This window comes from Sorex araneus, chromosome 2 (assembly GCF_027595985.1).
Source record: "Sorex araneus isolate mSorAra2 chromosome 2, mSorAra2.pri, whole genome shotgun sequence".
Classification (NCBI taxonomy): Eukaryota; Metazoa; Chordata; class Mammalia; order Eulipotyphla; family Soricidae; genus Sorex; species Sorex araneus.
Window position 1 is genome coordinate 215969527 of NC_073303.1, and position 26631 is coordinate 215996157.

A 26631-nucleotide genomic window follows, 5' to 3' on the forward strand; every position below is an offset into this window, starting at 1 on the left:
GGGCTGGATAGATAGTACAGCAGGTAGGGTGCACTGTACGTGCTCCCCAGAGCCTGGCTAGGAGTGATCCCTGAGCACAGAGCCAGGAGGAAGCTTTGATCATTGCTATGTGTGGTCCAAAACTAACAAAAAATCAGTCAAAATCATACCTCATAACTGTAATATCATGGTGGTTTCTCTGACAAAGAGCTAGGTTATAAAACATCTGTTTGCTTGTATGTGGCATGTATTTTCCAACAATGCCAAATTTGAGATTTATGCTGCAAAAGTTGAAGTTAGATGAAGTATAGAAATATACAAATGGACTTAAAATTATTAGATCCTGTAAATATTGATATGAATCAAGTTACCTTTAGGAAATTTGATATTTAGCATTTTTGATATATAAAATTTTTCATCCTTCTGAGTATGTGGCAATATTTCCTCTTTATAGAGATGGATTGAATTTATCTTTTCGAATTATCAGGCAAAGGCTATTTCAAACCCATAGGATCTTTGCAGATTTCTTCCAATAACCCTATCATTCACGAAATCATATGCCTCAAAAACCAGGAGGACTCACATTGACTCTATTATTAGCTCTTGAGAGAAATAGCATTCTTTTGCATTGAGACTATCTTCCAAAGCAAAGAGCAACTGCCTTCTTAAATTTTTATCTACAAACTTCAAAAACCACTACTAAAGCCTGTTGAATACTTTCAAGCCCACACCACATATGATCCCCTAAGTCCCACCCAGGGAACATTTGAACATAGAGCAGGAATTAAGACATGAGCACCACTGAGTATGCTAACAAACAAAAAGACCTGCTAAAGGGATATTGATGATAACCTTTCATCATCTGTAGCGAAACCATAATGCCTAAAATGAAAGAGAGAGAGAGAGACAGAGAAAGAGAGACAGAGAGACAGAGAGAGAGAGACAGAGAGAGAGAGAGGTGAGGTGCCTGCCATAGAGGCAGGCTGGGCTAGCAGGTATGACTTGAAAAGGTGGGAGGGAAACTGGGGACACTCATGCTGAGAAATTACACTGGCTGGGCGATGGGTGTTGGAACATTGTATGACTGAAACACAATCATGAACATTTTCGTAATGCTCTATGTCATCATGATTCAATAGCACTGTAGCACTGTCGTCCCATTGTTCATCGATTTGCTCAAGCGGGCACCAGTAATGTCTCCATGGTGAGACTTGTTGTTACTGTTTTTTTGCATATTGAATACACCATAGGGAGCTTGCCAGGCACTGCCGTGCAGGCAGGATACTCTTGGTAGCTTGCTGGGCTCTCTGAGAGGGGCGAGGAAATTGAACCCAGGTCGGCTGCGTGCAAGGCAAATGCCCTACCCACTGTGCTATTCAATAAATTTAAAAAAAAAAAGACTTGCTGAATCTTATGGGGGAAAAGGAACATAATCATAGCTTCTCTTAAGTCACGACTAAAGGTTGATTATTATAGTAAAATATAGCAAAATTAAAATGATTCTTCTTAAATATTTGACAAGTTAAATGATTCTTATCTCATTGGGTCTATGAGGTTTTAATGTATAATAAACATTCTGGAATAAAAAAGACTACATTCTAAAACTGCCACTGTCACTGTCATCCCTTTGCTCATCAATTTGCTCAAGCGGACACCAGTGACATCTCCATTGTGAGGCTTGTTACTGTTTTGGGCATATCGAATAATTTAAAATAATTTAGCAAGAATAATGCAATTTTTCATAAAATTATATATCTGAACTTGGTACTCCTGCTCTTTATATCTTCTTAAACATTTTTTCATTGATAACTATTTCAAACTAGAATAGAATTTAAATATCTACTTTATAACACTTGTTTTTCTCTTTAATTATTCATTATTTATTATTTTATTTTATTTTATTATTCATTACTCAGCACTTTGGGGGAAATAGCGGGTGTGAGATTCATAAATATTTGGTCAAAGATAAGAGTTTCAGATTATCTGTGAATTTAGAAATTCTTTCTTTCTTTGTATCACTCTCCCTTTTTCACCCTCATAGCCCTCAAATTGGGAATTTACTATAATAGGTATTGATGTTTATAAAGCATTTTTCATCCTTCTGAGAGTATGAGGCTATATTTCCTCTTTATAGAGATGGATTGAATTTATCTTTTCGAATTATCAGGCAAAGGCTATTTCAAACCCATAGGATCTTTGCAGATTTCTTCCAATAACCCTATCATTCATGAAATCATATGCCTCAAAAGCCAGGAGGATCCACATTGACTCTATTATTAGCTCTTGAGAGAAGAAGCAGTCTTTTGCATTGAGACTAACCCCCAAAGCAAAAAGCAATCATCATTAAAAAACAAAAACAAAAAACAAAAAACAAAAACATATACCATAGCTTTCCTAAAACATTTGTAAAAACTGAAATGAGCTTTGATACCACAAGTTAGCCTGAGTGTACAAGATAGAAAATGATTTTAATTCATTTAGAGTAGGAGTTTTATTTGTCTCAAAATTTTGAAAATTGTATGAAGCCTTATAAATACATATGTGTCTATGTGTACATTGTTTTTGAAGCAAAAAGTAGAGATATTAAGCAAACTGTAGTATATTCAAATAACACAATTATATGCTATCATTTAATTAAAAATATTTATCTTTAGTAACACCCCTGGGTGGATATGTATTAAGACACTTGTAATACTTTGGTTAATTCTAAATACTATTGTACTAGTATTTAGATGTATGTAACTCTAAATACAATTGAAAATTGTATTTCACATCATTTTAGTTTTATCTAATTTTTATATCTATATTCATTATTTGGACTGGAGCTATAGCACAGTGGGTAGGGTGTTTGCCTTGCACACGGCCAACCCAGGTTCAATTCCTCCGTCCCTCTCGGAGAGCCCAGCAAGCTACCGAGAGTATCCCGTCTGCACAGCAGAGCCTGGCAAGCTACCCGTGGTGTATTGTAGGATGACATTACTTTGTCCTCTCCCCGCTTGCCACAAGTAGCTTGTCCCTGTTTTCCCCGGAGTTTAGGCTTACCCCAGTCATACCCATCAAGGTGTTCCCGAATCTCTCCCATCCCTTTGTTTAGCTATAATCACTTCTCCGTGCTCTCTTCCCCAAAAGAGTTAATCCGAGGCTTTTCCTTAATCCGACTCTGCTAATTTGCAAGGTCAGACCTTCCTAGGATACTGAATTTATATTATATAAGTTAATATTGCCTTTCTCCTCTTTTTGTGCCTTTTGAATAATTTACTTTAAAGCTATGTCTGTTTTGTATAGACACAAGAAGACAATGTTATGTTTTTATAACTTGGGAATTAATTGGCCTCGAATATTATTCCCTCCCGGGCATCTGCTTTCTCCACTTAAGCCTCAGTTGCCCTCAGTTCCTAGCACCCCAAAGCAGGGTCCCCGACGTGGGACGGGAAGGATCCAGGGCAAGCGGTGAGTTATGGCCAAAGTGCCTAATTCTTAACTATAAGTTAAGAGCTTGATCATAGACAGTGTATTCAATATGCCAAAAACAGTAACAGCAAGTTTCACAATGGAGACATTACTGGTGCCTGCTCAAGCAAATCGATGAACAACGGACTGACAGTGATACTGTGCTATTCATTATTTAAATAATTTAATCAAAATTACACTCTAAAAATAAGCTTGAGGTACCAGAGGTATAGTATAGGGGCTGAAGTACTTGCCTTATATGCTGCTGACCCTCGTTCAACTTTTAAATCCCACGTGGCAAGACATAAGCACTATTGTGTAAGACCAATAACTTGGCATGAATAACTTTGTCAATCATGTCAATCTCAATAGAAGACTAAGAAGGGTTTTTTTTGGGGGCGGGGGAGGGCTTTTTGGGTCACACCTGGCAATGCGATGCACAGGGGTTACTCCTGGATCTGCACTCAGGAATCACTCCTAGTGGTGCTCAGAGGACCATAGGATACTGGGAATCAAACCCGGGTTGGCCGTATGCAAGGCAAACACGCTACCCGCTGTACTATTGCTCCGGCCTCCAAGACTAAGAAGTTTTGACCGGGGAGATGACTCTATGGGCTGGATCCTATATTTTGCCTGGGGAGTCCTCTGTTCAACCCCTGGCACCACATGGACACCCACTATTAGTAAGAGTGACCCCAAAACAAGTGTAAAGACTCAAGAATGTGTGTGTTTTGTCTACATTTTCCTGTTCTGATTTTGGGTCACAGCTGTCTGTGCTCGGGACTTTCTCTTGACTTGCGCTTAGGGATCACTCCTGGGGACTTACGGGACCCTATGGGGTGCTGGGATTTAATTTGCATTGACTGCGTATAAGGCAAGGGCGTTGCCTGCTGTGCTATCTCTCAAGCTCCCTCATTTGAATATGTAGAACATTTGCAGGTCACACAGTGTAGGCAATGAAAAGCCTTATCACATGCCAGGTCCAGACCACAGGAATCACGGGATGCCAGGAATTGAACCTCAGTCAGCCATGTGCAAGGCAGATGGCCCGCCTGCTGTAATAACCATTCCAGTTTGTATTTTGGATTTGGGGTGGTGCTCAGGGATTACTCCTGATAGTACTAGGGAAGATCACGGAAGAGCCTGGCAAGCTCCCCGTGGCGTATTCGATATACCAAATACAGTAACAATAACAGGTCTCATTCCCCTGACCCTGAAAAGAGCCTTCAATTGTTGGGAAAAACGAGTAAGGAGAGGCTGCTAAAATCTCAGGGCTGGGATGAATGGAGACATTGCTGGCGCCTGCTCGAGTAAATCTATGAACAACGGGATGATGGTGATACAGTGATTTAACACATTCATTTAATTAACAATTCAAGAACTTTATCCATGATAGAGATCTGAAGCACAATCAAAATGAGGTCTTGCAGCTATTATAAAATCAAGACTTTGGTTGTATTTTGTTGTTTAAAAAGTAAAGGAATAATTACTTGATCTTTCATGTAGCTTTGCAATGTACTTTCTTGTGGACATACCACTAGAGGGCAAAATAATCTCACATATGAAAGCAGATCAAATTTTACCCAACAGAGGGCAGTCACACATACAATAGGCAAATAGACCAGTGTATTACATTACATTTCAGCTAGTCGCAGCTGCCATTCCTTTTGGGGATTATGAGAGGGCGGAGAAGAGAGAAAGAAAAGAAGAAAGGACAACCCTTTCAACAAACAATTCATTGGCATAATTCTCTGAAATTGTTAAGCATGAAAATTTTATAAACAATTTGCGTTTCTCTTTATAGATTTAAGTAACTTTACTTTGATGTGAATAAACTTCAGTTTTGAAGATAAATCTTATCAAAGGGAAGTGATAAAGCATTTATTTTTCAATCAAAGAGTCCAAGTATTAATAGATTTATTTTTATGTACAAATACAATATCAAATTACTTTAAAGGCTAGTGAATCAGAGCATAAATAATTCTTCATTAAACAAAATCTAGAGAAGGTTGTAAGAGAAATGACAGGCAGTATTAGAAATTTCTCAAAACATCTAAAAGAAGCAGAAGCAGTCTGGGTTAATGAATTCGTGAAAGTTACGAATCAGGAAGCCTGGGTCTTATCCCAATGCGTTGATTTCATGGCAATTGTCAAATTGGTCAATTCACCTAACTTTTTTTCATTTAATATGCAAAGTGGTAGAAATTGTGGCATAAATTATTTCAATGTCAATCTGGTCATTCGAAACCCTGCTTTTCCAATCTTCAGATTTATTGAACAAGACCTAAATGCCCAGAAATGAAGCTCATTTGGCTATATCCATATGTACGTGTAATATATATTCATTATATCTGAATGTATAACTTTTTTAAAAATAATCAGTCTAAAAGTAACATTCCCAAGTATGCCAATGACATATTGGTAATTGTTCTAATTTTTCTTTGTTGTTCTAAACCCTTTTGTTTATTTTGTTTTTTTTTTTTGTACCATACTCAGCCTTATTCCTTGCTTACTCCTTGTTTTCTGTTAACCAATAAGTCCTGGTGATATTCAGGGGAACATATGTGGTTTCAGGGACTGAATTGGAGTCAGTGGTGTGTACGGCAAGTACTTTAAACCCTGTGCTATTTTTTTTTCAGCAAGAATGTGCATTTTCAATTGAATATAGTCAATAATACATCTTATATTATGCAGCTGCAATATATTGTATGCATAACTAGGTGGACCTAATTGGGTTTTGGTGTTGTTATTTTATGAGTTTCTAATGACTGATAACCAAAAGAATAACATAATATATATGCTTGGGAGATAATGAAAGATTTTGTCGTGATTGCTATTGTGAATTTTGTTGTCAGTGCTAATGAAATTCTACAGAGAATAAAGAAAGAGAAATCAGACTGAATCCAATAGTAATATCCAAAGAAAAACAAATACAATCTGAAAATTTTTGCAACATATTTTCTGTGTAAAGCTTTTTTATAATCTACAAGAGTCAGAGAATTCACAAGACTTTCTTTACCTCAAAAAAAGAAAAAGAAACTTTTTTATAAGTCACCTAGCTTCCTAATTAAGTGATAGAAATGACAACAACTAGTCAATTAAATCTACTGACAGAAGATGTAAAATTATTTCATTTGGGGCATATATCTTACTTATACAACTTCATAACTACCTGACTGAAGGGATTGTCATCTTTGTGTGATGATAGTGCTCTGGGAAGCAACAGAAATTCCTGAGAAATTTCTAAAATTGATTTAGGAGGTAAGATGCCACATTGCAAATGAGAGGCTGTATTGAAGATAATCAAAGACTGATATTTTATGTGAAACACCTGCTTTGATGACCAAAATATGTTTAAACAAATTCTACAAAACGTTTCCTTAAGATTATTACAATAAAGTTTGTTATTTTAATTTTACACATGGCATAGTACTTCCAGTCTCTGAGAAAAAAAAAGTGCATAATTTAGAAGTTAAAAATATAATCTTTTAACTTTGGATTAGCTATTAAAACATAGATTTTTTAATTTCTCAATAACGCTTCAAAAGTATTTCTTTTTTTTTTTTGGTTGGTTTGGCTTGGGTCCACAGTGGCAATGCTCAGGTATTAAAATTGGTTCCGAATTCAAAGGATATTTCTGGTGGTGCTCAGGGGACCATATGGGACGTTGGGGATCAAAACCAGTCAGCCATATGCAAGGCAAATGTCTTCCCCATGGTATTGTTGCCCAGACCCCTTAAGAGTATTTCTTAGACTCACAAATCTTGGAAGAGAACAGCATGCTGCAGAGATGCCTCCTCACCCCACGCTAGGCTGACTTCATCCAGGGTATCTTGGAGGGGCGGGTGAGTCCTTTTCCTTGCCCCAACAGAATCCCAGCAGTCACAAACTCCAGAACTCAATTGCCTCCATGCTCACAGCCTATCTTCACAGGCTCAGGATTAGCCCCTCACACATGACAATGAATCCACTGAAACATTCAGGTATGTGAGTTTTGTGACTGAAACTTCCGGGTTTGCAAGGAGTAAGGAATGGGGACCCTCTCCTCATCCCTCTGTACTTCCTGGTGCCTAAAGTCATGATCACAAACTGCTTCTGGGTGCCAGATAAGCTCATTAACAGCCATGATCCAGAGACTCACAAGACAGCAACACAATGCAGTGATACCTCTGAACCCCCAAATCAAAATCCCGCTAAAACTTTAACACCAGCTCTAGCACTGTATTTAAAATTTTAGAAAAAATTTAGAATTCCTGGAGTGACATCCCATACTTTATGCCTCTGATATACCAAGAGCAGCAAACCACATTTGATGGAATAAAAACTAAAAGATGAATGATAGCACAACAGTTGGGGCGTTTGCCTTGCACATGGCCAACCCAGGTTCAATTCTGCCGTCCCTCTCAGAGAGCCAGGAAAGCTACTGAGAGTGTCCCACCCACACAGCAGAGCCGGGCAAGCTCCCCGTGGTGTATTCAGTATGCCTAAAACAGTAACAAGTCTCACAATGGAGACATTACTGGTGCCCCCCTAGAGGAAATCAATGAACAAGGGACAACAGTGCTACAGTGCTACAGTGCGCGCACACACACACACACACACATTAATATGTATATTTATCACAGGGCTCAACCCGTAACAACATGTTAGTGATCTCTTATACAGGGGCTTAATGTCTACGAGGTGAAATACAACAATTTTCACACACTATTCTCTAAGGAAACCTCTTTGGATCATTTTTAGTGGATTATTCAGAACAAAGCAATAGAAAATAAAGTATTTAGTATCTGCCTTTGAGGCAGGCTTCAGTGTTGGTGGAAAAATTCAAAATAATAATGGTAGGAAGTATAATCGTGGTGGGATTGATATTGAAATATTGAATGTAATCAATTACTGTGAACAACTTTATGAAAATATGAAAATAAAATTTTCTTTAAAAGAGAGTATTTCTTATAAAATGATGGCTAAAAAAATTCTGGGTAGGGCATGAAGCTGAGTATCTCCTTTCTGGTTTTTAGAAACTCATTGAAGCAGATGTTAGATGCTTATTTCTTCTGTTTTATGAAAAGCCAACGAAAAACAAAGTTGCTGCTGTGCTCAGGATGAAGACTGAAATGGTGATGTGGTTGCAGTCAGAGTTTCGAACAAGAAACAAGTTTTCCCAATGAAGCAGGGGTTTTCTTAACCTATGGTTGTGTGAACTGCAGCTGAATAAAGGGCAAATGTGTTATAAATCAAAGAGGACTGGGCCAAGAAAGCACAAGTAGGTTTTTGATAGCATTATGGATGTCATTTGAACATTCTCAACTTGGTCACTGCAAAGAAAATGGAGAATGATCTTCCTGGACTCACTGATTCTATTGTTTATCGGTACCAGGGGCCCAAAGGAGTTAGCAAAATCTGCAAACTTTTTTTTTTGTGTCTCTAAAGGAGATAATATCTACCATCATGTTGTGACAAAGTTTTGGAATAAGGATGGTAAGATGCTAGAACCAAGTTGTCTAAGAGTCAGCTCCTGAAACACATGTAACACAAATGTTAGCTATTGCATTGAAGAAACAGCAAGAAATATGGAAAGATATTTCAGAGTATGCTAAACTTTAGGGGAATTATAAACTTTTAGCTCAGCGGATAGGGCGTTTGCTTTGCACATGGCCAACCCAGGTTTGATTTCTCCGTTCCTCTCAGAGAGCCCGGCAAGCTACCGAGAGTACCCCGCAAGCACAGCAGAGCCTGGCAAGTTCCCTGTGGCATATTAGATATGCCAAAAACAGTAACAACAAGTCTCACAATGGAGATGGTACTTTTGCCCGCTCGAGCAAATCGATGAACAATGGGACAACAGTGCTACAGTACTACAGGGAGAACTAAGGAGACAGGAGAGAAAGGCCAGGATCAGATTTTCAGACGAGTCTGTCTTTAAGAGCTTCTACCCATATCTTTAAGTCTGAATCCAGTCAAAAATGAATAGTTCGAGTAATAAATAAAACCAGACAGTCACACACGCGCGCGCACACACACACACACACACACACACACACACACACACACACACACACACAAATACAATTCTACTATTCTGAAAGAGTTCAACTGAAATCAGTAATTCTCAGGTTTTATTTTAAAAAATAAAGTTAACTTGTAAGTAGCTATTTTGTCAGCAGTTTAGGTTTGCATGACATGCTTTTTTGTTTGTTTGTTGAATCTCCCAAGTGATGTTGGGGGTGAACGTTGGGAGAAGGGTTAGCCCTCCTGAAAGTTCTTAGCCAACAAGACCTGAAATTCTATGCTAGAGGCCAAGGAGATAGTGTTGTTTGGGCTCTGTGAGACACAGGATTACCCAGGTCAAGCCCCACGGTGACCTTATGCACCAGACTCTGCCGTGTTCCAGAACTCCACGACTGCCCTCTGTGATGACTGAAGGGCCACTTAGTCAGATCAGGGTCAGTTATATAGAAAGCAAGTGTCTTAACCCAGGTACTATTTCTTTGGCTCCTACGTTCACTTTAAATCTAAGTACATTTTTATGGAGAAGGGGGATAAATAAGTATAACATTATATTTCATTTATTTGCCTGAAAGTCTTCTTCAAGAGTTATTTAATTTCAGAAGACGAAATAAATATACAACCAATCCTAAAACTGAAAAAAAAATTGTTGAGTTACTTGGGGTCATTTGTGTTTTGCTATAATAGTAGATTCATGGCAAAATCTCTATCAACTGGAAATCAAAGTGAAAATTTTAGAACTTAATTTCTAATAAGAAATTAGGAATGTAGACATTTTCCCACTATCAAGTAAGATAACAAAGCTGGTTTATTTTATGGTAAACTGATGACACTGAATTACCTAGTTAGTAAACTAATCACTATTAATTTGACTGATAGGAAAATTAAGACGGCAGGAAATTCAATACTCAAATGATTTTATATCAATTTTTGAACCACATACATACTCAGTATCAGAAATTGTCAAATGATATTTTTGCACAAATACACACTTACATATAAACTGTATGATTAAATTATCTAATCTGATCCCATGCCATAATTTTTTTTCTCTTAGATGTATGTTCTTTATTTTGGATTCAGAATATTCAAATATTATGAATATTCATAATATTTTGATTCATAATATAACCCCTGCATCCCTAGATTGCTATGCTCTGTTGTAAAAGGTGAGTAGACTGGTATTTGCTTTGTAATTTCTATTTAATTCATGTATACTATAATTGCTATGAAGTCTGGCTTTCCAACTGGAACCTAAAGTTCTTTAACCAAAATAGAGGTCCAAATCAACTTTTCCTTCAAGTTCATACAATAGAATAATCTTATATTTAAACAATTTTGGATAGGGTCCATAAATAGATTGAATCATTTATTTTATCAATTCTTCATCTTTAGTCCATAGAATGAACTAAATGTACGTCCTATACTAGACCACAGTTGTGAAGCTCCTGACTTCTGGAATAAGACTTCTGGGATTAAATTCCAAACTGTATCCAACTGTTCAAATCAGGGCAAGTTACTTCATTATTCCAAGATTCAGTTTGCTTATTTGTAAAATGGGGGGTGTTGGGGGGGAGTAGCTGTGTCATAGGATTATTGTGAGATCAACCACTCAAGTACAAAGGCCTGCCTGGCATTTAATAATTACTCAATAAACGTTATTGCTTGTATAATTTTTCTTTGTTCCTCTAATACTTCAATCAAAAGCAAAGGGAAATTCCTTTGCCTCTGGGTCAACCAAAATCAAATTGGATAATCAGTGTGAACTGACTCGAAGTCATAAAATATTCTGGCTCTGAAGCCAAAATACCATCAAATTGAGGCAGCATGTTGGTGTAAAAAGCAGGAGAATTAGTGCCAAGGGAGTATTTTTAGCTCCAGTTTCTCCAATTACCAGCTATGTGACCTTGAATAAGTCACTTAATCATTGGGGTTCAACTTTCTCATATGTAAAAAGAAGGAATAACTACAGACGTGTCAGGGGAATTAAAAGAGATCATTTATAAAACATTAGAACTGTGACTGTTACATTGAGCAAGGATAATTTTCTTCACTTTAGAAGACAATAAGAAACAAAAAATAAGGCAACCAAAACCACCAGACACTGAGGTCATATCCCTCTCCTCTACAGACTCTCCCTGTTTCATCCTTTTTTTTCCTCTCTCAGTGGTGTTGTTGACAGTAGCTTTTGTGACCTTCCTCACCTGTATTTTTATTGTTTATGAGTCTATGGCATAAAGGAATAAAATATCACTTTTTTTTGTATTGCTAACACCTAGAAAGAGATACACCCAATTTAAGATATTCAAAAAGTGATTTTCTACTAATTTGATTCTTAACGAAAGATTATATTTTCCTAACAGTAAAAATAGGACAAGTTATATTTTTAAGCATGACTTTCCAAGAAAAACAGATTAGTAATTACAATTATTTATTTCACCAGATTACCTTCTGCCTAAAGATCTCCAGTTGCTTGATGTATGGGATTTTCATATTATAAATGCTATGCTAACATTCCAGAATCAAGTACATATCTCTTTTGTTAAGGGAGTAAAGACTTGGACTTACTGGAGAGACTTAAGCCATACAGCCATCTGGAAAGAAAACTTGGAATCGTGTAGAATGGCCAGAAAAGGGCGTTGGCTTCATAAATATGACTCTCGTACAGCTGTGTTGGAACAAAGCTGGCTGTGGATCAACCCCTATGCTTATCTTGCCTGTCTTCCTGGAAGAGTTTATATGTTAAATTGGCTACAAGAGACAGACAAGGATTTTAAAAGACAAGCAGAAGAGAAGATAGAATGTCATTTGAAACACATTTCCAGACTCCTTCTCAAGTGAAAACCCATATATTTAATTGGGTCCGCGCCAATAATGTTTAAGCATTTCTATCCATGATCAGATTGCTCTCATCTCTTCTTGTCTCCAGTCACATGTGAACCATAGAAGTCTGCACTGTCTAGAATACTGTAAGCAGAGAACTAGCCTTTATGCTCAAGCAGAACAGATTTGGGTAGAAGGTACTGGTTAACTCATAAACAATTTATAAACTGAAGCACTTAGCAATTCTTGATTAAAGGTTCAATTTCTTATAACGCTTTGCCAAAGAAATATAGAGTTTCATTGTTTTCAGTAACCATACTTCTGGAAATCTTGGTGAATTTAAAAATGGCAGTTATACTAATTTTTAATATTTTAATCATATTTTTTAAAATGGTTTATTTAATGTGCATGAAACGCCATATGTATCCTGTATATACATATATTTATATCATATGTCTAAACTTAGAAGAGACATTATTACACAAGATACTGGTTAGAAAATTAAGGATAATTTTGAAAAGTAAAAAGTAGTACTCAAACCTATAATATTGAGTGTCAGAAAATGAGTTGCATTTTTTCTTTAATACATAATTATACCTCCTCAGATTTTTACTCTTTCTCTTTTTGACAATAATGAATCAGTGAAATCAACTAAATTTTCTTTAAAGTTGCTTTTATCCAACAAGATAGTATATTGATCTGTCAATCTTATATATTTCTCCCTTCTCAATTAAGTATAACCAATTAAATTCCATTGTATTGAATTCCAGTGAAAGTATTATGATTAAATCAAATACCTTTAAAAATTCTGTTGAAAATCTGAAAAACAAAAAGTTAAAAGTAGACATGCCAATATACTTCACTCACTCAACTCTTCTCAAGATCAAATCTGGGTCTTTTAATTTCCAACACCTAGAATTAACCTCCACATCTGGTATAATCCCAAAAAATACTGGTCAAAGGAAAAGAGTGATAAAAAGTTTTGCTAAAATAAAAATACATTTGTTCAATATATGTTTGTAAATACAGAATTTATACTGAAATAATGGTAAATATATTAACGTTTCTTAATGTTTACCCTTAGTTACATAAGCTTAAAATATTTTCTAATGCTCTGTAATAAGCACATCTTAAGTAATAAGAAAATGATTAACTTGGGAAAGAAATAGGAGAAGCTTCCTAAAGCAATGGGTATATAGATTAAAAAAAAAAAAAGACATGAAGAAGAAAAAAGTTCCAAGTACTCCAAGGGTGAAAACAGTAAGTAGCTGAACTTAGTTTTATCACAAAATCAACTTTATTCATTTATTAAGAATTTCCTAAGGGATTTTTTAAAATAGCAATCAATGAAAAGATATTTAAAGTAGAAAAAAAGAAATGAATCACTTTAATTCAATCCAATAAAAGCTTCTATTTATTCTCTGAGTAATAGATTCCCTTTTCAGATCCTGCAAGACCTAGTCTCTGTAGTCAGCATAAAATGAAGTTGAGCAAGTATTTGTTGAATTTTAATTTAAACAGTTGTGGATCAGAATAATTTAACTCAATTATGATCAAGGACTCATGTCAGAGTGATAGCCTACAGTATTTAAGTTAATGATCCCTTCCCTCAGTGTGATAGTGAAAAGAACATTCTATAGGAGGTTAGAGTGTGTTTTTAAAGTTCACCATATAACTAACAACCATGAATTTCTCTGGGCCATTGTTTTATCATTTGATATCTGTAGTTAATATCTATCCCAGAGTTGATGAGCATTGAGGCACTATGTGTAAATTACTTAATAAATATAAAATGCTAAGATATTGAAAAACTCAAATCAACCCTAACGATATTATTTTGAAAGTCCTTTTCTATAGGCTGCATGAATTTTCTTTGTTGTTGTTCTTTCAAATTTGTACTGAGGAAACTTGGATCCACAAGAGTCTAGATGTTCACATGTGTTATAGGTACAGTTACCACACCCACCTTCAAAGTACCAATATTCCTCTATCACAATCTGCTGAATCTTTTCAGCCCATTCCCACCACACCTTAGTAACTTTTACTCTATGATCAGATCTAAAGATTTGTTTTTGGGTGGGGTGGGGGGAGATGGGATTGGGGAGGGTGGGAGGGATGCTGGGTTTACTGGTGGTGGAGAATGGGCACTGGTGAAGGGATGGGTTCTCAAACTTTGTATGAGGGAAACATGAGCACAAAAATATATAAGTCTGTAACTGTACCCTCACAATGATTCAATAATTAAAAATAAATAAATTTTTAAAAATATAAAAAATAAAGATTTGTTTTTATTGGATGTTGTCTCTTGACATGACATGACAGATATCATCTAGTATATGCCTTTGTCTGCCTGACCTATCTTGTTTAGCATACATCTCTTCAGTTCCATTCAACTTGGAACAAAAGAAAAGATTTCATTCTCTTTAATAGCTGGATTGCATTTCATTGTGAATAACTGTATCCCCTCATCTGTATCCACTCATCTCTTGTTGGGAACTTGAGTTGTTTTCTAGTTTTTTTGCTATTGTAAATAGCTGCAATATCTATAGATATGCACATATCTTTTCTAATTAGAATTTTTGTATTCTTTGAATAGATAACCTGGGAGTAGAAACTTTATATCAGAAACCAATTTTATTTGTAAAATCTTCAGAAGTTTTCTTACTTCTAACCATAGAGGTTAGAGCAATTTACATTCCAGTCAACAGTGACTGAGTATTACTTTTCCTCCATCCAACCTGTCAATACTTGTTTACAGCCTTTTTGATATGGGCCATTTTCACTAGTTTGAAGTGTATCTCATGAACATTTTCTTTATTTAATTTTAAAATCTCTGGTCTTGTGGCAAAGATCAGCTTTTTATGAGCCTATCTATATGTGAAAAGCAAAATGGAAGAGAAATAAATCAAGAAAATAATCTACTTTAAAAAAAACAGAGAGGGCTGGAGCAATAGTATAACATGTAGGGTGTTTGCCTTGCACGTGGCAGACCCGGGTTCAATTCCCAGTATCCCATATGGTCCTCTGAGCACCGCCAGGGGTGATTCCTGAGTGCAGAACCAGGAGTAACCCCTGTGCATTGCCAGATGTGACCCATAAAGCAAAAAAAAAAAAAGAGAGATCAAATTGATCACTTAAGTTTTATATGAAAACTATATATATGTATATATATATACTAAGTAGGTTCATAAAGAAAACTTTAAATCATTTTTAAAGCACAAATTTTAAGTTTATTGTTGATTTGATCTTAAGATTCTGAGATCTCATCTTCTATTTTATTGGTGCCTATACAAATGGCTTTGCTTTTTTTTTTTAATTTTATTTTATTGAATCACCGTGACAAAAGCTACAAAGCTTTCAGGTTTGTCTCAGTCATATAATGATCAAACCCCAAACCCCCATCTCTTTACTAGTGCACCTGTTCCCCCACCAAGAACCCCAATGTGCCCCCCTCTTGCCCCCCCTCCCAATGATCTTCACTTTATTCTCTCTATACTTTGGATGCATTCAAGATTTCAACAGAGAACTGACCATTATTATTTGGAACTTTCCCCCAACAATCAAACCTGACAAAAAGGCATCATTTGATAGTTTTTTTCCATTGCTGAGAATGAAGATTATAGGAGCTTGCACGGCCGCTATTGCGGCCACACGGTTTTGGGTTTCTGTTGTTTTAGCTCAGTTTATAGTCTAGATGCATTTCTATAAGTCTCTGGGTGCCAGAGGGGCTGTGTCGTGCGTGGATGCTCCGGATCTCATCTGGGCGGAGGGAGTGCTGGTAACACCTCCATCCCATGATGTCTTACGCACCACGTCACCAAAAGCAAGTACCTCTGGGTTGTGAGTCCTAGAAAATGGCGGACGCCACGTGGGTGCTGCTGCTCCTGTCACTGCTATCTGCTATCTTCCCGTAGAAAGAAAGCGTTGGGAGAGAAAATCCTTCCCCCCCCCCCACCTCCACCGTGCGGCATGCGATCGTAGCTCAGCTCACAGTCTAGATGCATTTCTATAAGTCTCTGGATGCCAAAATGGGTCCGTAGACCTCCCGGATCATAGTCTTTAAGGAGCAGAGGGGCTGTGTCATGTTCAGCTGCTCCGGATCTATAAATTATTTTTAAAAGAAGTAGAAGATACAAGAAAATTTTAAAAATTACAGTCATCGATTGAGAAAATTGCTATTGTGCAAAGGCTATTCTATCAAGGGCATTATACAAATTCAATACTATTCCTATCAAAAGTTCATTGGCATTCTTTAAAGATAAAGAACAAACAAGATAAAAATGCGATGGAATCATTAAAGATACCAAATAATCAAGCAATTCTGAGGGACAAAAATGTAAGAAATCACTTTATGTGGCTTTAAACTATAGTATAAAGTTATAGTACTTCATAGCAATGCAATATTGCAGTGAAAGCAAGCACTCAAATAAATGGAATATAGAGCCCAGAAATAAATCTTCAAATATATAGACACATAGTTTCTTGTCTCTATTAAATTGCTAAAAATGGCAGTTAACTTTCTTAAAATTAAAAGGAGTTAAGAGAATAGAATGGAGAAAGTAAACTCTTCAGCAAATGGAGTAGAAAATTTGAATTAGCTACCTGCAAAGTAAACTTGTAAAACCACAAACAAAATTTAATTCAAAATGAATTAAAGACATAAATATTACATCTGAAACCAAAAGCTACATTGAAGGGAGCAGCAAAAAATCTCTATGATAAAAGTTTAAGTGATGTCTTTGGTATTTAGATTTTATTAGCACAAAATCAGAAATAAAATGAGTGTTATATCAAACTAAAAAGTTTATATAGCAGAAGAAACTATCATTGAAACAAAATATTCTGTTGAATGGGAGAAAATATTTTCACACCATATATTTGACAGAAAGCTAGTATCCAATATAAATAAAGAGCCCATAAGCTAAATGAGAAATAAATAAACCCCTTCAAATAATGAGAAAAACTATTTAGATACTTCATCAAAAAAGACAAAAGAATGGCCAGCATGAGGATTAGTTTTGTAATACAAGAAATATCACTGAAAGTTACCATATTAGTTGCACCCTGCTCTTAAGTAATGAGAGTACAACTAAAAAACAAAACAAAACATCAAAAAATATAAAAACAAACAAAAAGCCTTGATTTAATTGCTACACCCACATTTTTGCAAAAAAACGCATAAAATGCACAATTAAGTAGTGAAATGCAGTAATTCAATATTAAAATATAAAATCAAATATATTGAGAAAAAAGATATATAATGCAAAACATATGTGCTGACTGGTTGAGCTCTACAAGAAGAAAACATCCAACCCCATCAAAAAATGGGGCAAAGAAATGAACAGAAACTTTACCAAGGAAGAAATACGAATGGCCAAAAGGCACATGAAAAAGTGCTCTACATCACTAATCATCAGAGAGATGCAGATCAAAACAACCATGAGATACCACCTCACACCACAGAGACTAGCACACATCCAAAAGAACAAAAGCAACCGCTGTTGGAGAGGATGTGGGGAGAAAGGGACCCTTCTTCACTGCTGGTGGGAATGCCGACTGGTTCAGCCCTTCTGGAAAACAATTTGGACGACTCTCAAAAAATTAGATATTGAATTCCCATTTGACCCAGCAATACCACTGCTGGGAATATATCCCAGAGAATCAAAAAAGTTCAATCGAAACAACATCTGCACATGTATGTTCATCGCAGCACTGTTTACAATAGCCAGAATCTGGAAAAAACCCGAATGCCCCAGAATGGATGACTGGTTGAGGAAACTTTGGTACATCTATACAATGGAATACTATGCAGCTGTTAGAAAAAAGGAGGTCAAGAATTTTGTAGTTAAGTGGATGGGCATGAAAAGTTTCATGCTGAGTGAAATGAGTCAGAAAGAGAGAGACAGACATAGAAAGATTGCACTCATCTATGGTATATAGAATAACAGAGTGGGAGACTAACACCCAAGAACTGTAGAAATAAGTACCAGGAGGTTGACTCCATGGCTTCGAGGCTGGCCTCACGTTCCGGGGAAAGGTCAACTCAGAGAAGCGATCACCAACTACATTGCAGTCGAAGGCCATGTGGGGGAAGGGAGTTGCGGGCTGAATGAGGGCTAGAGACTGAGCACAGCGGCCACTCAACACCTTTGTTGCAAACCACAACAGCTAATTAGAGAGAGAAAGCAGAAGGGAATGCCTTGCCACAGTGGCAGGGTGGGGTGGGGGGGAGATGGGATTGGGGAGGGTGGGAGGGACACTGGGTTTACGGGTGGTGGAGAATGGGCACTGGTGAAGGGATGGGTTCCAAACTTTGTATGAGGGAAGTATAAGCACAAAAGTGTATAAATCTGTAACTGTACCCTCACGGTGATTCTCTAATTAAAAATAAATAAATTTAAAAAAAAAAAATTAATTAATTAAAAGAGTGCAAGAAAATGTTTTATAAGTTCATATTTTAATAAAGAGGGCACCTATTCCTCTGTGAACTTCAAAAAAAAAAAAAAAAAAAAAAAAAAAAACATATGTGCTGATATAAAACAAAACACTTTTTGAAAAATCACTCCTTTAAGAATATTCAGATTCACATTGGGTAGGTATACAAATACATTAATGTTTAGCACCTTAATAGTCTATAATTATGCATTCATCTGTAATAAGCTACTTAATTTTATGAGTGGAGCCAAATTTAAATTTATTTCATTTGCTATTTACATATCAAAACTTCTAGCTCAGTGTTCTAAAACTCATATACCATAACAAAAAATAGATTTTTAAAAAGTTGAAATGCCATTTGCTATTTTGTGTGCAATGAATGTTAGGATTTTACAGTACAAGCTTTTGTTTTCCTGAATCAAAATAGTTTACACTCTAAACCATGCAAATATTGGCTGTAATGTTAGGACTTATTTAGAAATTTTGGATTTATTTGAAACCTAACCTAAATAAAACTGGAACTCACATAAACCCAAACCCCAAACATTGTGAATTTTTCTCTAAAATTTCACTTTGCTTTAAATTCTCCTTACATGAATAAGAATCCACAACAAAGCAATGCATTATCATAAATGTCAAAATATTTTAAATAGTTTTACCAGTTCTTTTAGAGAGAAGCAACTGTTTTCTTGTTACTGTTCTGTGTTATGTGCATATACTTACAAATCTAATTATATTATTTCTAGTTATGATCTTAAGTATAATAATGAAATAGGAATATAAGAAAAGTAAATCTGACATTGTCCAAAGATAGCCAGATTTTCATTTTTGAATAGCAAAGTTTACTTAAGAACACTAATGCAGAAATATTTTTACTTGACTTTTTATGGGGCCAAAGCAATAGCATAGTTGGTCAGGTAATTGCCTTGCACGCAGCAGACCTCAGTGTAATCCTTGCCACACCATATTATCCCTGGAGTTCTCAGAAATGATCCCTGAATGCAGAGCCAAGAGTCAGCCTGAGAACAACCAGATTTGGCTCCAAAACAGACAAAAAAAATTATCTTTACTTGTTTTATTTTAATGTTGCATCTTTTACTATTTTTGTCTCTTCTTATATTATCATAACTAGATTAAAACCCTATAATTTCTGTGGAAATATTATTTACATCTGTCTTCTGAGTTGGGTTAAGTGTCAAAAGTACTTATTAATACTAAAAATTGATGTTTTTATTAGCACTTTAGTATAGATGATTAATTTTTTTAAACACAAAGATATTAATATATATGTATTATTCTTTCTCAATCAACCTGACTATGGAATCCTTATTTATTAAAAAGAAATGTAATTTTTTGAATATGAGGAATATATCTTATACTCTGAAGCTGAGAGGACTTAAAGATTCCATAGATCAGCAATTTAATTTTACTCATGAGGAATTTTTCTCCTTGTTACTCCTAAGAACTCATGTGTAGTGAATCATAAGTTTAATGCTCTTTAGATTCTATATGGCTGCTCTAGAGTGCCAGAAACTTTAATAGAATATAACAAATAACAATTCAAAACAAAATGACTAAAACAATTTAAAAATTGTTTTAAAATACTAGGAATGTATTTTACAACAATTTTTAGCTGGTCTTTTAGTCTTTTTGTAATAATGTATATCATTTGTAAAATGCTATCTATTAAATAAAAGAATATCTATTAAATAAATATATTATTTAAATATCTTATTTAAAATAAAACTTATTTAATAGAATAATATTTAATAGAACATCTATTAAATAAAAGAATATCTATTAAATATTCTTTTATTTTCTGTTTTCTGACCTGAAAAGACATAGTCGGGTAGTTATCAATAGGTTACATGAAAATCCTGTAATATGGTCAGATTATATGTACTTTGGTAACAAAATCTTTTCACTCCACATAAGAGCATGTATTTTCATGCCATTTTTATCCCTTTAATACAGGCAGAATATTTTAATGGGTGAAAAATAATGGGTTTTCTCCTCACACTTATTCAACATTTTTCTTGAAGGAAAAACTAAGTGAAGTGATTCCTAATTTTTCTAGTAGAAACAATGCTTTTGTTAATGTTATTGTTGGTTGATTTGTGCTATAAATGTTAAACATATTTTAGCCCTTGTCATTTGTGGAGAGTCAGATTCAAGAGCTTTTTCAAGCATGGCATGCAGCCACAGCTGCTCTGGCCTGCAGGGAAAAATAAAAAAAAGAAGAAAAGAAAAAATCCCTCTTGATCTCTGAAAATTTAGCCACACTGCTCTCCTCTGTCATTTCTTGAGGTGGCAAGCTAAATAGGTTTTGTTTTGTTTTTTAGTTTTTTCATTTTTTCAAATCACTGTGAGATGCACAGTTACAAAGTCGTTCATGATTGAGCTTCAGCCAGTCAGACAGTGTTCCAACACCCGTTCCTCTACCTGTGCACAATCCCCACCACCAGTGTCCCCCCCAGTTTTCAGTTTTCATCCTCATCCCCACCACTTGCACTGCCTCCACAGACTATATCTCTAGCTTGATAACAAACTCTCTCTCTCTCTCTCTCTCTCTCTCTCTCTCATGTTAGTTTTAGGCATTGTTAAACAGGAGTTTTGCGTTTTGCATGTAATAATGCTTGCTGTTTCCCCTGCACCACACCTTCTCCCCCAACGCCCCCCCCCACCCGCCCTGAGCCTCACTCTGAGGACCAGGTACCATCATCACTGCCTAAACCCACCTCAAGCAAGAAAATGATACAAACTCGGCCTGGACCCCCTTTAGGAGAACCCTGACTTGTAGTCTGCATAAAGAATTTGACTTTCTTTCATTTGAATGTCCCCGTGCCCCTTGGCTTGGAGAAACATATAAAAACCAGCTTTCAAAGTCCAGCTCCAGGGCATAATTTTTTTTTTTTCAAATCAAGAGCAGAAACCAGTAGTCATAGTAAGTTTCCCACTAGCTTTAAGATAAAGACCATAGTGCTTTAGTGTTAAGTACCCTTTACATATTTGTGCAATGACCCCTTTAAAGAAATATATATGTAGGTGGGAGCTCTGAGTCCAAGAGCAAATACATTTTAAAGTTATTCTCTAAACTTAAATGAATGTATACTTTTCTGAGAGTATCTATTTCCAACTCAGGCAGCTATGTGCAAGGCCTGCAACTTAACCCCTATACTGTCTCCCTGTCCAAAATCAGATTTTTAAAAATCGGTTAGAACATGCATTATCATTTGAAAAATTGCCACCGATAATTTGAAAATCCTCAAAATATCCAACAATGAACGTTTTCCAAGTGACCAATGCATAATGTTATATAATAAAACACAGATAAATGAGCCATTTAAAGGGCAAGATAGCACAATTAATTTAAAAGGAACAGTTTAGAAAATGTGTTGGCTTGAGTTTAGGTTTCACATTGCAGCTGATACTTAAACAGTGTCTCCTCTGAGCTGGAGAGATAAACCAGAGTGTAGGATGCTTGCCTGGCATTAGGCTGACTCAGTCCAGTCCAAGGCACTCCATATGGTCCCGTGAACCCGCGGGTAGTAATCCCTGAGAGCAGAGCTAGTAAGAGTAAACTCTGAGCTTTACCAGATGTTGCCTGAGAACAACCACAACAGTAACAACAACAAAACAAGACAAATACTTGGTATTATTAAATAAACATTTAAGTCCACAATCATATAAAAGAGCTAAACTACACCCTTTTCTAATTACTTACCTGCGCGGGGTTAGTTCTCTTTATACACTACTTTAACCTTCACAACCTATTGCAAGCAATTAAATGCCAAAGTAGTCGCAGGAATCAAGTTCGTCTTATATTGACATAAAATATATCAAACATTTTTGCAAAACTGCTCAGCAAAATAGGTCTTCCCCAACACATTTGATTTTTTAAAAAATTAAACGATTTTTTTATAAAACAAGCTAGTGTCTAGATTAAAAATTAATGACTTTTATCATTGTTATCTTAAATCAATTTGAGCAATCAAATTTTAATTTATTTTATTTGCAATATAGCAAATATTCATACCCAACATTCACACGAGCTCATTTTGGAATACTCCATTTTTTTTAACTCAAAAACAATTAATTCCGAGAATAAAATGTTTGCAAACACATAAGCTGATGGAAAGAAAGTTACTCAAAGGTATGTGTATCTGAGATAGCACAGTGGTAAGGCATTCACCTTGCACACGGCCGACCTGGGTTCGATTCCTTCACCCCTCTCGGAGAGCCCTGCAAGCTACTGAGAGTATCTCATCCACACGGCAGAGCCTGGCAAACTATCCGTGGCGTATTGGATATGCCAAAAACAGTAACAAACAAGTGTCACAATGGAGACATTACTGGTGCCCGCTCAAGCAAATCGATGAGCAACGAGATGACATTGACAGTGACAGTGATAATAGTTGAGGCGGAGGAGTATAGTGGTTAGGCCCTTGCCTAACCTCCATACCGCTGGCCCAGATTGGATCCTCTGCACCAAACTAGGAGAGATCTCTGAACACAAAGCCAGGTGTAAGCCTTGTGTGCTCCAATATGTGCCACACCCCCAACCCTCACCTCACAAGGCTGAAGAGGCGGCTCAATCGGCTGAGCTATTCCACTCGAGGGAAGATAAAGTTATCCCTTTCTGCAATTTCCAAATATTGAACAATTTTTTTTCTGACAGTATAGACTAGGTAAAGAAATCACATTTTATTATTTTAAGTCAATCCGTAATATCAGACACTAACATTTCCAAGTAATAAGCGGGAGTATCCATGGCTTAGAGAGCCCCTACCTGGGCCAACATCTGGACACGAGCTAAACACACTGAGTGTGAATCAGGTAATTTTGATGTTTACAACTGACAACCCAGGCTATCTGTGATCTCTCCTCATGCAAGCAATTACCAGCCACACCACAGCCAGGGCTAAGGAAAACAAAGGGGTGAGACCTCCACCCTCTGAGCAAGCAGTGGAACTAAAATATGAATGACTAGCACAGACAGGAAGTGTCAAGTACAAGTGTCACAAGCACATGAGCACAAAGAAACCACAGCAAGCTCTGCCACTAGATTATGTGTGCCTCAACTAAAGAGTATAATACCCACAGAGAGGTTTGCCGGCCCACCACCAGAGGACAAATCTCAGTGAGCACATTGGCTGAGTGTGTGAGCACCCCAAATTGGTATACACCCCCCTGGCAAGCACCACAGCTAAACTGTGTGAGCACCACAGTCAAGCATGCATGCAATCCCTCGTCATCCAAACAGCATCAACAACCAGGCAGAGGAAAATCATCGTCGTCGTCATCATCATCATCATCATCATCATCATCCCACTGATCGTCGAATTTCTTTAGCAGTCTCAGTAGCACTCCATTTGTCCTAGACCTGAGATTTTTAGCAGCCTCTCTTTACTCGTCCTTCCCAACAATGCCACATTGGAGGCTCTTTCAGGGTCAGGGGAATGAGACCCATCATTGTTACTGGTTTTGGCATATGAATACACCATGGAGAGTTTGCCAGACTCTCCCATGTGGGCAGGAAACTCTTGGTAGCTTTCCAGGTTCTCCCAGAGGGAGAACTAGGCCATAAGATGTCCAGGAGCTTGGTTTTAAGTCTCTGGATGTTGGCCGTTGGTGGGATTACACGGCGCCATGAGCAGTCCCTGGGTGTGACCACCTAGCTACTGGAAAATGGGGAATCTGGGTGGGAGAGGCCCAGTCCGGATCTGAGCAGGCTTGGAGGTCTCAGCCCTGGGTCCCACACACCTGGTTCCTCTGCCGGTTCCTTCATGCGTGAGGCTCATCTGAAAGTGTGAAAAGGGGCCTTAAGCATGGCTGTGGTGAGGCTCTGGAGGTCTTCAGCTGTGGGAGCTCTGCTTGGGGCGGGGAGGGAAGCTGGAGCCCTCCTTCTACCTCTCAGAGGGTCCCCGGGGAAGACAGCCACGCGTGTGGGCTAGAGACTCTCTGCAACCAGCAGAGGAAAATAAAAACATAAAACAAAATAAAAAGAGTAAGTGGAGTGTAAGAGATAATAAGTTCTACTTGCCTTAAGCTAGGAATTTATTTTGTTCATCTACATATGAAGGATGAAAATTCTGGCGATTTTCTTTTACCAAGCCTCAAAAGAGCAACAAGCAATTTTCCCCTAAATCTCAGAGTACGAAAACAGTCAGTTATGGGCTGTGATGTTTTTGTAGCAGGCGTGGCAAAAAAAAAATGCCAGGAAGGCCAGGAAGGGCTCAAAATGTTCCCGGAATAGAATTTGTGAAAGAAATAATCAGGAGAATGAAGAAAACAATTCCCTGGCCTCCTTGACAAATGCCGGACATCTGGTCACTTTAATGAAACATATGGATCCTAAACATTAGTTGAGTGCTCCTTCTGTTCTTCATACAGAAACTTTAGAACTCAAGAGACTACCATTTCTTATTTAAAATAAACAGAAAACAACAGAATACTTTGTACTATAAATTTCATGGTAGAAATTGAAGGTACAAATGTGATTTTAAGAGATATATACTTTTTATCAGTCGGGTTTGCATTTCATGACAAATTTTTGTTCCAGGTTATTAGAAATGGTATCTCCCATAGACATAAAAATGAGGTTGTCTGTAAACAAAGGGGATGGAATTTCTAAGGATTAGCATTATTTTGTGGGATTAATAATAAGAATGCAATAGAGCAGGTTGAGGGGCCACTTTTTAATCTTAAAATAGGCCGAAGTTGGCCAACCAATCTTTAGGCACAGATACAGTCAAATAAAGACTATATCTAGTTAAATCAAAGAAAAAAATACTTATTTTACACAGATGTAGGTAAAACTTTAGGGCTTACTTAATAATCAAGGTATGTTCACCATTCTTACAAGTAAGTTCTTGAAAAGACACATCTGGAGAATAATAGATCCTGGGGAGGTTTAAGTTTCTTTCAGTTCCTCTTCACTGATGAGCTAAAAGATGCTTACAGTGAAACAGCTCAAAACGGAAAATTGACAAAAACTTACCATCTTATTCGAGAAAGCATCATGCCTTGTATCCTTTACTAACTGTCTCTACCTTTCCAGCTATTCCTTTCTGTTGTTTTCTATATATGCCTTAAACTATTGACTGGAGCAATAGCACAGTGGGTAGGGTGTTTGCCTTGCATACGGCCAACCTGGGTTAAAGTCCTCCATCCCTCTCAGAGAGCCCAGCAAGCTACCGAGAGTATCTCACCCATACAGCAGAGCCTGGCAAGCTACCCGTGGTATATACGATCTGCCAAAAATAGTAACAACAAATCTCATAATGGAGACGTTACTGGTGCCTGCTCAAGCAAATGGATGAACAACCAGATGACAGTGCTACAGTGCTACCTTAAACGATAGTGGATAACCAAAACAAACATCTAAAGTGGGTTTGCTTTGCAAGAGAGGTGAAAAACATTTATTCAGCATTGTTTACTCAAGTGCTTTTATGTAGATTTGATCATCAATCCATCCTACCTCTGCAGCTCTTCTCTCCTCCTCCTCTATCTTTTCTTTCATTTATGCAGGGTGACAAAGATAAGAAAGGGTTTATTTTCTTTCCCATGGCAGCTGTTCCTGGCCCGCTGAAATTGCACTGACACAAGGAGGAATTATAAACCAAGGAGTCTGAAGTCCCACACTGATCTTTGTGCGCTTTGAAAAATGAAATTTTAGGAAGTAAATCTACTATAACTGTGTCAGTTCAACCTTAGGAAGGTCCTAAGGCAAAAAATGACACACACACAAACACATACGCCTACATATGTACTTTATACTTACATAGGTTGGGAGGGTAGAATTTTAATCTAATCAATTTGAAAAAAAATTGGGAAATATATGCTTACATATAGAGAGAGATGGATGCTATATTATAAAGGTAGATTGATAGACATATTTCATAGACTTGAGAAAGACTGATATTTTATTCTAATATC